Source organism: Eumetopias jubatus, unplaced genomic scaffold (assembly GCF_037043125.1).
Source record: "Eumetopias jubatus isolate StellerSeaLion01/CBP00866 unplaced genomic scaffold, mEumJub1_p1.0 scaffold_7, whole genome shotgun sequence".
Taxonomy (NCBI): Eukaryota; Metazoa; Chordata; class Mammalia; order Carnivora; family Otariidae; genus Eumetopias; species Eumetopias jubatus.
This window is the reverse complement of record NW_028274813.1, coordinates 75,383,512-75,396,578: the sequence shown is the minus strand read 5'-3', so window position 1 is coordinate 75,396,578 and position 13,067 is coordinate 75,383,512. Positions and strand designations below refer to the sequence as shown.

The following is a 13,067-nucleotide window of genomic DNA, read 5'->3' as shown; positions in this document are numbered from 1 at the left end:
TTTGGTGATCACAAATTCTTTTAGTTTCTGTTTTTCTTCGAAAGTTTTTATCACTCCTGGGTGGATAAAGTACTCTTGGCCACATATTTTTCTCATTTAGTACCCTGAATATATCATGCCAGTCCTTTCTGTCCTGCCAGGTCTCTGTGGATAGGTCTGCTGCCGATTTAATATTTTTACCCTTGTAGGTTACAGACAGACCTCTTGTCCCGAGCTGCTTTCAGGATTTTCTCTTTGTCTCTGAGATTTGTAAGTTTTACTATTAGATGTCAGGGTATGGACGTATTTTTATTGATTTTGAGGGGGGTTCTCTGTGCCTCCTGGATTTTGATGCCTGTTTCCTTCCCCAAATTTGGAAGTTGACCACTATAATTTGCTCCAATATACCTTCTGCCCCTCTCTCTCTTTCTTCTTCTTCTGGGATCTCAATTATTCTAATATTGTTTTGCTTCATGGTATCACTTATCTCTCGATTTCTCCCCTCGTGATCCAGTCGTTTTTTTTTTTTTAAAGATTTTATTTATTTATTTGACAGAGAGAGACACAGTGAGAGCAGGAACACAAGCAGGGGGAGTGGAAGAGGGAGAAGCAGGTTTCCCACGGAGCAGGGAGCCCAATGTGGGACTCGATCCCAGGACCCTGGGATCATGACCTGAGCCGAAGGCAGACACTTAACGACTGAGCCACCCAGGCGCCCTATCCAGAAAAATTTATCTCTCTTTTTCTCAACTTCTTTATTCTCCATCATTTGGTTTTCTATATTACCTATTTTCCCTTCTGCCTCATTTATCCTAGCAGTTAGAGCCACCGTTTTTGATTGCATGTCATTAATAGCCTTTTTGATTTCGACTTGGTTAGATTTTAGTTCTTTTATTTCTCCAGAAAGGGATTCTGTAGTGTCTTCTATGCCTTTTTTTTCCCCAAGCCCAGCTAATATCTTATAATTGCTATTCTGAACTGTAGTTCTGACATCTTACTACTGTCTATATTATTTAGGTCCCTAGCAGTCAGTACAGCCTCTTGTTCTCTCTTTTGAGGTGAGTTCTTCTGTCTTGTCATTCTGTCCAGAGAAGAATAGATGATCAAGAGAACAAAATACTAAAAGGACAACAACAACCTCAGAGAAATATACACTAAACAAATCAGAAGAGATCTGAAACCGGGATTGTGGGGGGAAAAGAATATGATCAGGTGGGTGAATAGAGCAGAGCCATACACTAGATTGTATTTTGGTCTGTTAGAAGAAACTGCCTCCCAAAATTTTAAAGAAAGAAAAACTTACATATATATATATATATATATATATATATATATATATATATATATACACACACACACACACACACACAAAAATAAGGTTATATACGATGAAGGGATAGAATATGACTGCAAAAATGAAAATAAAAAAGGAATTGATAAGAAGTTGATTGAAAAAAGAAAGAAGAAAAATTTTTAAATATAAAGAAAATTTAAAAAGTTAAAGTTGAAAGAGTAAATAATCATGAGAAAAAAAGCCATGAATTCTATGTGTTGTAATGACCTTGTGCTGGAGTTTTGCAGTTTTCATTGATTGGTAAACTTGGTCTTGGCTGGATGTTCTTGCTGATCTTCTGGAGGAGGGGCCTGTTGCATTGATTCTCAAATGTCTTTGCCCCAGGTGGAGTTGCACCACCATTGCCAGGGGCCAGGCTAAGTAATGCTCTGATTTACTCTCTGTAGCTTTTGTTCCCTGAAGGCTTTCCGTGCAGCTTTAGAGAATGAGATTGAAAATGGCAGCCTCACAATCTATGGCCCTGGAGCTGAGAGCTTGGAGCCCCACTCCTCAGTGAGCCCTCGGAGAAAAGCAGTCAATCACTCCTATCTGCCTGGTCTCTGTCCACACTCCATGCTCACCTGGTCTGTGACTGAGCATTTCTATCTCAGGCACATGACCCTGTTTCATGTCTCCAAACCCTTCAGGCCCTGAGCGTGTTCACATTCTGCTTGTCCTGGGGAAGGATGGGGGGATCTTCCTGGTTCTGCCTCTTGTTGGGTCCCTGCTTAAAGAGCAGTGGACCAAGTCTTCCGCAGATCATGGTTTATGGCAACCCGGAGCTGAGAGCCCACTCCTGAGCTACGTCTTTGTAGCTGGCTTCCCCGCTCTGATACCTGGGAGCTCTGGTACACTCAGGCACCCCCAGTCTTTCTGTGACCCTGAGGATCCTGAGACACACTGTCCCAGTGAGGGTTCCACACTCCACTTAGCCGCCTAGTCCTTAGTCCTTCTTGGACCCCTATAATGTGAATGTTTGTTTTCTTGTTGTCCAAGAGAGCCTTTAAACTGTCCTTATTTTTTAAATTATTTTTATTTTTTAAAATTCTTTTTTCTTTTTGCTGTTTCACTTGGGTGGTTTGTAGCCACTAATCTTTTGATTCCTTTTTGTGTATTTTTCATTTCAGTTATTATACTCTTGCACTCTTTTTTTTTCTTTTCTTTTCTATTTCTTTACTGAAGGTCTCACTGGGTTCTTCCACTCTTCTCTCCAGCCTGGTGAGCACTGAAGTAGGTGTGGACCAGTGTGGTCCCTGGTCTCTCTGTGCAGAGGGTACCCTGGCAGAATAGCTGAAGTCAAAGTGAGTATTAACTAGAGTGTCCAGAGGGTCCCTACACAGAGGGTGCCCTGGTAAGATAGCTGAAGCTGAAGTGGGTATACGCTGGGGTGCCATAGGGTGCTCAGCTCATGAGGTGCCCCTGTGAGGGGGTTGGAGCTAACATAGGCATTAGCTGGGAGGTCCCTAAGTGCTTTGCATCAGGAGTCCCCTAGCCAGCCATCTGAAACTGCAGTGATGTGGGCAAGGAATATTCTGGGGTGTTTTGCATCTGTGCACCTTGGTGTAACTGCTGGAGCTATAGTGAGCAGGGGTATCCTGGTGTGTAGCACCTTGGGACTGCTTTAGTGGGTTGGCTGGGGCTGTTGTGGGCTAGGGGCCCAGTGTACTCTGAGACAGCAGGCTGGCTATGGCATCCCTGCTTTGGTCTGTACTCTCAAGGTGAGGGGTAGTGTAAACTATGGCACTTGCTAGCTCCTCCAATCCAGAGATAGTTTCAGCAGCTCCCTTGCCATTTGATGAAGTTCTAAGGTTGGCTCTATTATATACTAGTTGCTCTTTTAAACCAAGGCTGTTTTACTATGCCTTAGGGCAGACAAATGAGCTTCCAGATCCCTCTCCACTGCACTTTGCAACATCACTGGTGGAAGTTTCCTTTCTTACTGTTTCCTTGTCTCTCCTCTCTGGCTATTCTCTCTTACTCTTCAATCTTTTGTTGTGCAGAAGGTGTTCAGTCAGCCCTCAGTAGTTCTTTAGGGGGAGGTGATTTCAGGATCTTACTATATCACTATCATGGACAGGAATCCCCCTCTATGTTTTACCATTTTCAATTCATTCATACTACTGTCAGTGGACTTTTTACCCATATTTAAATCATCCAAGTTACAGGGACATAGGGATGAAGAATTTGGGGACGAGAATTGATTCTGGGAAGCATTATAGAATTAATGACATTATTCCAAGAAAATTTCATGGCAGTACCCTCTATGCTGCTGAGCAGAAGGTGTTTGGTGACTTCATGAACTCACCACCCAATTCAGTGCCTTTAATAAAATTGCAGATGAAGAATTATGTTGACTTCTTAAGACAACATGTTTTATCCTGTTAAGCTGAGATAAAACATATAAACCTAATACTTCAGGACTCTCATCATGAAAGTGGTGTTTCATCTTAAAAAATCAATTAAAGTCTCTGAAGTAATTTGTGAGATTTGGAAATATTTATTACTCTTAGGTTAGTACTGCTGAAATGTGCGTCTTGGAGTTGGAGTGATAATTAACTTTTTTAAACAAAAAAAAGGAAAATTCCTTTTAAAAAAGAAAATCTTACAATATATGAACCTATTAGCTTAAAGACTCTAAGCTTCTATTTTAAAATATAATTTAATCTATTAATGATCTTAATTATTCTAAAATGAGACAGTCACAATACAAAACATGGAACTGTGAGTGCAATCAATGTGGTGGAGTCAGCAGTAGCATCTGTAAGGAACAAGCAGAAAAAAAGAGAATGAAGATGGATTAGAAAGAGACTAGAACAATAAAAGAAGAGATGGGAAAAGGGATAAGACAAAGAAGGAAAACTTTATAGCTTTTCAAAAATATAAAATTGAGGTTTATGATATAGGCACCCCTTCTGCTTCATCTAACACTATATCACACAGCATGTAGAAAAAGCCCAGGAAATATGTGATGAATGCATCTCTTAGAAATAGGTACTGAATTGTTTATAGAAGAAACAAAATAGTAGCCCTCACAAATACATAGAGAAATTGATTTAATAATGCCTTCCCCACAAGCTTGTATTTCCTGGTTTAATCCAGTTATATGTACGTAAAAAGTATTTAGCTGAGTGAAGAAATTTCCACCCTTTCTGTTACAAACATCTGGAATTAGCGTGTATCATTGATGAGGAAATCCTGATGACCTGAGAGAGCTTGTTTGGAGAAAAAGACCATGTACTTGTTTCTCTACCTTTTTAGAAAACCCTGGTGACTTTGTGAAGCTCTCAGGAGTATATCAGAAGCCAAGTCCCCAAAGAGTTTGCTATCCTTCCTCTTGGAGATGTAACGTTTTTCACTCATTCAGGGCCTGGGGAGACCCACCTTTAAACAGGAAATATAGATACATATTAAACAAATAAGATGATCAGAATTATAGGTTTGTATAGAAGTGGGAAAGAACTTTGAGAGAATCTTGTTTAGTCACTTCATTCTACAGATAGGGAGCCAACCCCATGAGGGTAAATAGCTAGCCAGTGTGTTCACAGCAGTACATTCACACAACCCCAGGGTGAGGACTCAGTGAGGCGTGGGGCAGAGACAGCTGGTTTAGACTAAGAGCCTTTCAATGGACTGCTGAATGGACGGGATCCGCTGCTTCAGCTGGGAGTGTTCTTTAATGGTGACAGAGAAGGTGATGACAGGCCCGCCGCAGGGCCTGCGTGGAGCGCACAAACACGTAGGGTGCAATTCTTTTTTTTTTTTTCCTTTAAATTTTTTATTTTTATGTTAATCACCATACATTACATCATTAGTTTTTGATGTAGTGTTCCATGATTCATTGTTTGTGCATAACAACCAGTGCTCCACGCAGAACGTGCCCTTTTTAATACCCATCACCAGGCTAACCCATCCCCCCACCCACCTCCCCTCTAGAACCCTCAGTTTGTTTTTGAGAGTCTATCGTCTCTCATGGTTGGTCTCCCCCTCCGATTTACTCCCCTTCATTCTTCCGTAGGGTGCAATTCTTATCCTCACAGAGCAGCAGAAGGTGCAGGATGATCTCCAGGGGCTCAGCGTCTGCAGCCATTGCGATGAACTCAGAGATGCCTCTGTTGAGAGTTTTGGTGACTTCACTGGCACCTTTCCGAAGCTGCTTGTAGTTGCATGACTGATGAACAAGGTCCAGGAGTTTCTTAGTGAGGTGGGCGTCTGTGAAGGGGTCGGCGTTTGGATTTACATCAGCCTCAGTCATGTCATGATTCCACGGTCCCGTCACCCCTCAGAGCACGTGTGACATCAGAGCGGGAGCATGCGCTCCTTGGCCAGAAGGCCGCGCCGGAGGAATGGCACAGGTGCAGTTTTATAGTTAAAAAGCATCTTTCCTGTCTGCCTGTTCAGCCACATAATCTTCCCTCAAGACAAAGCTATATATAAGGTTCCTCAAAATGGGAAATAAGTTAATTAGCTACACAGGAAAGTAATCAACTGTTGTCTCAGAGAAGGCCAATACTGAGCCCAGTATTAGTTTCTCGTGGGGGACTAAATATTTGAGTCACATTGGTGTCCCCATGAGAGAAGTAGTGAAAGAGAAATTGCCTGGTAATGAAACAGAGGGGAAGAGGGAAGGGTTTTAGGCAATATGTTGGTTTGTGTGAAAATATCCCTATATGTTACATGATCTTTGGAATGAAATGTTTGGAAGCATTGAGTTAGGGGATGAGGGTGTGAAAACATATCCTGAGTGGACAGACATACCTTCACTCATGTACTAAACTTGGAGAAATAGATGTAAAACCCCTGATATGTAAAGATAATTCTTACAACTGACAGTGGGGGAATGTATTAATCATTTTCCTCTTATCATTCATAGCCAGTCTTAACCTATATATGTTTACCTGTGGTCCCAAACTTTGGAGTGTTGAGGATGAAGGTCTTCTTGAATGCTTTTTTTTTTTAAAGATTTTATTTATTTGGGGGACGGAGAGAGAGAGAGAGAGAGAGAGCACAAGTGGGGGGAGGGGCAGAGGGAGAGCAGACTCCCCACTGAGCAGGGACCCTGATGTGGGACTCGATCCCAGGACCCTGGGATCATGACCTGAGCTGAAAGGAGATGCTTAACTGACTGAGCCACCCAGGCCACCCTTGAATGCTTTTGACCCTGGTTTTTCCTGAGTTGACTGGATAGAATTAAAATTTGTATATAATTACATCAAATTCTTAAGAGATCAAGGGAAAGAGATACAAACAAAGGAGGAAAATGTAGGAAGTTATTCTGGGTTGTTCCTAAGAGGAGCATGTTTATCTGAGGGAGCAACTTATTCAAAGGACCTATGACAAGACATTGAAATAAGCCTAGTGTATCTCTGTAAAAATAAAGCTTTTATCTATTTTTGATGTGGAGGTATAGAGAATCTGATCTCCAGCCTATCACAGGGTCCCAAAGTGTGAAGGATCTATCTTTGTTTAGAGCTATATTTATTTAGAGCTGTGTTATATATTCTCAGTTCAGAAACAAGGAAAATCATAATTCTCTTGCTGCAGATGACAGTCTCAAATTAATTTTCAAAAAGTATGGATATTGCAAAATGTATAAACAAGGATACAAACTGGAGAATAATGTGGGCCGATATATTAAAAAATAAATAGTGATGCATGGTCAATTACATGAATCATAGTATATATAAGATGAGGTAAAGCAATTTATTTGCCTAGAAGAAGCACAACTACTCTAAGATCAGAGGAAAATTTCTCCTATTGCCTCCCAACCCTCCGAAGGCTCTTCTGCAACACAGTACCCCATAAAATTATTCTATCATGTCAGTGTGCTCCTGTCGGTGTATACCTGTGTTCTAAGTCAGACACTGGATACCAGGCATAACAGCATATTAAGGAACATCTAGGTAGAAATAAAGTGCTAAGGAGTTGGCCAGGCAGACAAAGGGCAAGCTGTGATTGAGAGCCATCTTCTGAGGAATGGATCTTGGGGTTTTTTTTTTTTTATCATGCCACTAATGTCATGTCTGCATTTATTTATTTATTTTTTAAATTTTTTATTGTTATGTTAATCACCATACATTACATCATTGGTTGTTGATGTAGTGTTCCATGATTCATTGTTTGTGCATAACACCCAGTGCTCCACGCAGAATGTGCCCTCTTTAATACCCATCACCAGGCTAACCCATCCCCCCACCCTCCTCCCCTCTAGAACCCTCAGTTTGTTTCTCAGAGTCCATCATCTCTCGTGGTTCGTCTCCCCCTCCGATTTACTCCCCTTCATTCTTCCCCTCCTGCTATCTTCTTCTTTTTCTTTTTCTTTTTTAACATATGTTGCATTATTTGTTTCAGAAGTACAGATCTGTGATTTAACAGTCTTGCACAATTCACAGAGCTCACCATAGCACATACCCTACCCAATGTCTACTACCCAGCCACCCCATCCCTCCCACCCCCACCCCTCCAGCAACCCTCAGTTTGTTTCCTGAGATTAAGAATTCCTCATATCAGTGAGGTCATATGATACATGTCTTTCTCTGATTGACTTATTTCACTCAGCATAACCCCCTCCAGTTCCATCCATGTCGTTGCAAATGGCAAGATCTCATTCCTTTTGATGGCTGCATAATATTCCATTGTGTATATATACCACATCTTCTTTTGGATCTTGGGTTTGCTTGGCAGCAGAGAAGGCTGCTGGTTCAACAGGAGCAGGGGTTGGTAATGTAGGGTTTATGAGACCTAGAAGTATCAGAGAGGGCTGAGAGGATTGATTTATAGGCTGCCCCAGCTGAGATTGTCTCAGGCTTTGAATTGGCTTAAGTCTACAAAAGGTACTCATTAGTAGATTTCACTGTAGAGTATTGAGGACACACAGAGAAAATTAATTGATTAATTAATCCTGACCTTTGATTGAATGTACAAAGAAAACCTAAACAGTATTCAAGAAATTATTTGCATTACTTGTTTTTACTCTTTGTTGGTTTTATTCATTTTATTTAATGATAAATGTTTATTCAGCATTTCCTGTTGAGTTGTTACTCGTGTTATAGGAGTAACTATGATGGACCCAGGCCCTTCCTCACATGGAACTTAAAATGTTATGAGGAAGACATACATGGAATAAGAAATTATGAGTGTAGCTGGTGTTATAAAAGTGGCACTAGGGAGTGGTATAATATATACAATGGAAGGAGCTCTCCTGGACCCAGGTTCTTGGAAGTGTTTCTTTCTTTTTTTTTTAATTTAATTGTATATACTTATTTTTTTTAAAGACTTTATGTATTTATTTACATGTCAGAGAGTGAGAGAAAGAGAGAAAGAGAGAGAGCGTGTGCGCGTGCATGCACAAGCCAAGGGAGAGGCAGGCAGAGGGAGAAGCAGGGTCTCTGCTGAGGAAGGAGCCCGATGTGGGACTCGATCCCAGGACCCTGGGACCACGAACTGAGCCGAAGGCAGACGCTTAGCCGACTGAGCCAGCCAGGCGTCCCCATTTGGAAGTGTTTCTTGATAAAATGATGCCAAAACTGAGATTTGTGGAATGAATATATGTTCATAGGCAAAGCATGAAGGACAGATATTTCAGACAGAATGATTAGCCGGTGCAAAGCCTCAAGATGAGAGAGAATAAAGTTTGTTTTTTTAAAGATTTTATTTATTTTATTTTAGAGAGAGAGAGAGCATGAGTAGGGTGTGGGACAGAGGGAGAGAATCTCAAGCAGACTGTCCTGAGCACAGAGCCTGACAGGGTACTCTGCACGGGGCTCAGTCTCACGACCCTGAGATTGTGACTTGACCTGAAACCAAGACTTTGACACTTAAGGGACTGAGTCAACCAGGTGCCTGGAGAGAATGAAGTTTTTAGGCAAGTAAAAGAAAACCAAATTTCCTTTGAAATTGTAGGGCAAGAGCATGTTGTTCTCTGAGGCTGGAGAGATGGATGAGGGCCAGGTCTTGGATGGTCTGATAAATCTTGAAAAGGAGTTTGTATTTTAATTTAAGAGCATTGGCAAGTATGTGAAGGGTCTTACGAGAACAATCATTTGCTTAAATTTATACTTAAAAAATCTCTCATTCTGTATGTAGGTAATGGGAATAAAGGCAAACGAGCTTTGAAGGGGGAAGACACATAGTGACTTAATACTCAATTTGAAAAATGACATGTGAAGACTTAGACAAGAATGGTGACATTTGGAAGAAAACAAAGGACATATTTAAGAGGTTTTAGAGGTTGGAATTAATAGGATTTGCTGTTTTATTGACTATTGGGGATTGCAGATGGAGGAGTTCATTATTACGTCTAGGTTTTGAGGAACTGGGTTAATATAGGTGCCATTTACTGTGACTAGGGACCTGAAAGAAGAGCGGGTTTGAGGATGAGTTGATTAGTTTAGTTTCAGATCTGCTGAGTGGGAGATGCCCTTGAAGCATCAAGTCAGTAGGCAGATTTATGAAGTAGGAACTCAAGAAATAATACTCTGGCTTAAGAATAAAAGCCCTTAGCTGAGATGGTAATTAAAGCCAAGGGAATGGATGCCTCCAGAGATAGAATATGGAGTGATTATGGAGTAAGAAAAGGCCAAAGTTGCAGTTCTGAGGAACACTGAGTTTGGTGGTGGAGCAGATGAGAGAACCCCAGCAAACTGCTACTGGGAAGGCATTCCCAAAGAGTAGGAGGAAAAGGGGGACAATGTACTGTCTCAGAAGCCCAGTGGATTATTTGTAAGAGGGCGTGGTTAGCAATGATCAAGTAAAGAACTTCCCATCCAGATGAATACCAAAGCATTAAATTAAGTATAATGGATTAATTTACATGGAGGAAACAGAGATATTATTGAAAAGATTCCTGAAGAGGCACAGGACAAAAAATATAGGCATTAGTTTCCTTAATTGAGTAGATTTTATTTACAGAGAAGTAGAAACAAATATGTGAAAAAGTTATGTGTAACTTTAATAAAGCATTTATTCCATATGTAGAAATGCTAAATTAAATTAAATACGCCTTACCATTTTTGGCTTTATATTTATCAAAGACATATAAGCTTTTGGGGGAACATTTGTCTGAGCAGCAAATCATATTCAAAGAAACCAGAATCTCTAAACATACATATTAGGGTGATTCTTCTTTTATGAAACAGCTATTAGTTTTAAAATTTAATTAATAAATTAGTCATTTTTTTGAAAAGATTTTATTTAGTTGAGAGAGAGAGTGTAAGCTGTGGGGGGAGTGGCAGAGGGAGAGGGAAAAGCAGACTCTTTGTTGAGCAGGGAGTCCCACATGGGGCTCAATTCCAGGACCCTGAGATCGTGACTTGAGCCAAAGGCAGACGCTTAACGGACTGAGCCACCCAGGTGCCCTGAAACAGCTACCATTTTTGGGTTTTTGTTTTTTTTTTTGAGAATACACTAGGATAATTGAATATTTGAAAATCTTCATTTTTAGAATAGTAGAAAGTGAGACAAAAGTTCAGAAATCTCTGGTTTGTGTTTCTTTGAAGTATTCATAGTGTTAAAGAATATCCCTCTCTATTTACAGCCATCAAATCTAAACAAAAAACTAAAATAGCATGCATAACCTAAGTAACAAATAATTGATTTTGTTCTTATTCTAAGTTAAACTAAAATTAAAATAAGAATTAAAAAATATAATTTATTGATTTTGATTTACTCAAAGTCACATTTCATCTATTAAATCCATAGGTTACCATGAGATATATTTATTACTTATCATTATTGAGAGTAAATACAATTATTTACAATACAAGTCACAGAAAATGGTATTTGAATATTAAGTTACTCATACAAATCAGCTCAGTTTTCTGTTCTCACCTTTCTTCTTGATATAAGTAGGTGATGTCAATTTATTCTCTGTCATTAGCAAAATAAAGTCCCCTCTGACTCAATAATCAATTTCTACAGGGGGACCTTTGTTGAACTATCACGACAATAGTAGTTCTTACCATTGTAATGATGATAGTCACATGGTTTGCAGTGTTCTTGGTGAGCCTGAAGCCTGTGGTATCTAGATCTGCTCCATTCATTTTGAGATCCCATGAGGACCCACAATCTGTTTGCCCAGTCTTCTCATGGCTTCTCTCATGTCTTTGTTTCTTAATGTATAGATGGCAGGATTCAAGAGAGGGGTGATAGCAAAGTCAACAATGAACAAACACTTATCCAATGATGTTGTGGGGAAGGGCCACACGTAGAGAAACATGCATGGTGTGAAAAACAAAATCACTACAATGATGTGAGCTGACAGTGTGACAAATGCTTTGGACAAGTCCCCCGAAGAACGTTTCCAGATAGTGACCAAAATGAAGATATAGGATGTAATTAAAGAGAAGAAAGTAGCCATGGATATAAACCCACTGTTAGTGATGATTACAAACTCTAGCTTGTATGTGTCTAGACAAGCAAGTTCCATGACCTGAGGAAAATCACAGTAAAAACTATCTACTTCATTAGGGCCACAAAAAGGGCAAGTTTATGACAAAAACAAACTGAAATACAGCATGGATTGTTCCCACTATCCAGGCAGCCACTACAAAGGAAACACACATTTTGGGGCTCATGATGGTCAGGTAGTGGAGAGGCTTACAGATTGCAGTATACCGGTCATAGGCCATGGCTATGAGCTGCACCATCTCACCTCCACCTGTGATATGAATAAAAAATATCTGTGTCATGCATTTTGGAAAGGAAATGATGTTGCAGTCAGTGAAAAGATTAGAGATCGTCTTGGGCACTGTGGTAGATGACAGACCCAGATCAAGTAGAGAGAGGTTGGCCAATAGGAAGTACATGGGGGTGTGTAAATGAGAGTCAGTAATTACCGTGAGCACAATGAAGTGGTTTCCTAGGATAATTCCCATGTAGAACACAGAGAAGAACCAAAAGAGAAAATGATGCATCTCCCATGAATTTGAAAGTCCAATTAGTACAAATTCAGATACGACAAAGTCATTTGTATCCATTGGCTCAATCAGTAGGGAAGATGCTGAAGTATTCTGAAGGTAGAAAATAAGGAAGAATTGAGAAATATGGGAACTGAACATTGATATGTTGTTTGCACATCAATGATTTTGTGGAAAATATGTTGCAAGTGTCTAATTTAGAAATTAGAACACGGACAGAGGGGGCAGGGGAAGATTAAAAAAATAGAAATGAGATAATCAAAAGTTAGGCTAGGGTGACAGGGAAAGAAATCATGTGGGAATAAGGGAGGTAAAGTGGAGGAATTAGGAGCAAAGAGTCACAACTTCCTGGTAGAGAGCTTCTTTACCATGCTTATTGTGCAATAATTTGGGCTTCTTCAGTCTTCTCTAAATATATTCAAGAAAACATCTTCTGTGTCATAAATAGCCATGATTTGAATGCTCAAACTCCTTTTTTTTTTTTTTAAAGATTTTATTTATTTTTTTGACAAAGAGAGACACAGTGAGAGAGGGAACACAAGCAGGGGAAATGGGAGAGGGAGAAGCAGACTTCCTGCCGAGCAGGGAGCCTGATATGGGGCTCGATCCCAGAACCCCAGGATCATGACCTGAGCCGAAGACAGACGATTAGGACTGAGCTACCCAGGTGCCCCTGAATGTTCAAACTCTTAATCATATTTGTGCACACATGCCCTAGCAGAATGTACTCTCTGATTATTCATTTACTTCACACCTGCAAAATCTCAGGCATTAATCACTCATGCAATAGTGAATAGTGACCAGCCAATGAATGTTGTAAGAAGGTTGAATCTAAGAGGAAT

The 13,067-nt window shown here is 40.2% G+C and overlaps 2 pseudogenes; both read right to left on the bottom strand.

Moving 5' to 3' along the window:
* Positions 1-4,918: 4,918 nt before the first annotated feature.
* LOC114221292 (NHP2-like protein 1) lies at positions 4,919-5,564 on the bottom strand (annotated as a pseudogene).
* A 5,781-nt stretch (positions 5,565-11,345) lies between these two features.
* On the bottom strand, positions 11,346-12,294 carry LOC114221313 (olfactory receptor 4F6-like; annotated as a pseudogene).
* Positions 12,295-13,067: the final 773 nt, after the last annotated feature.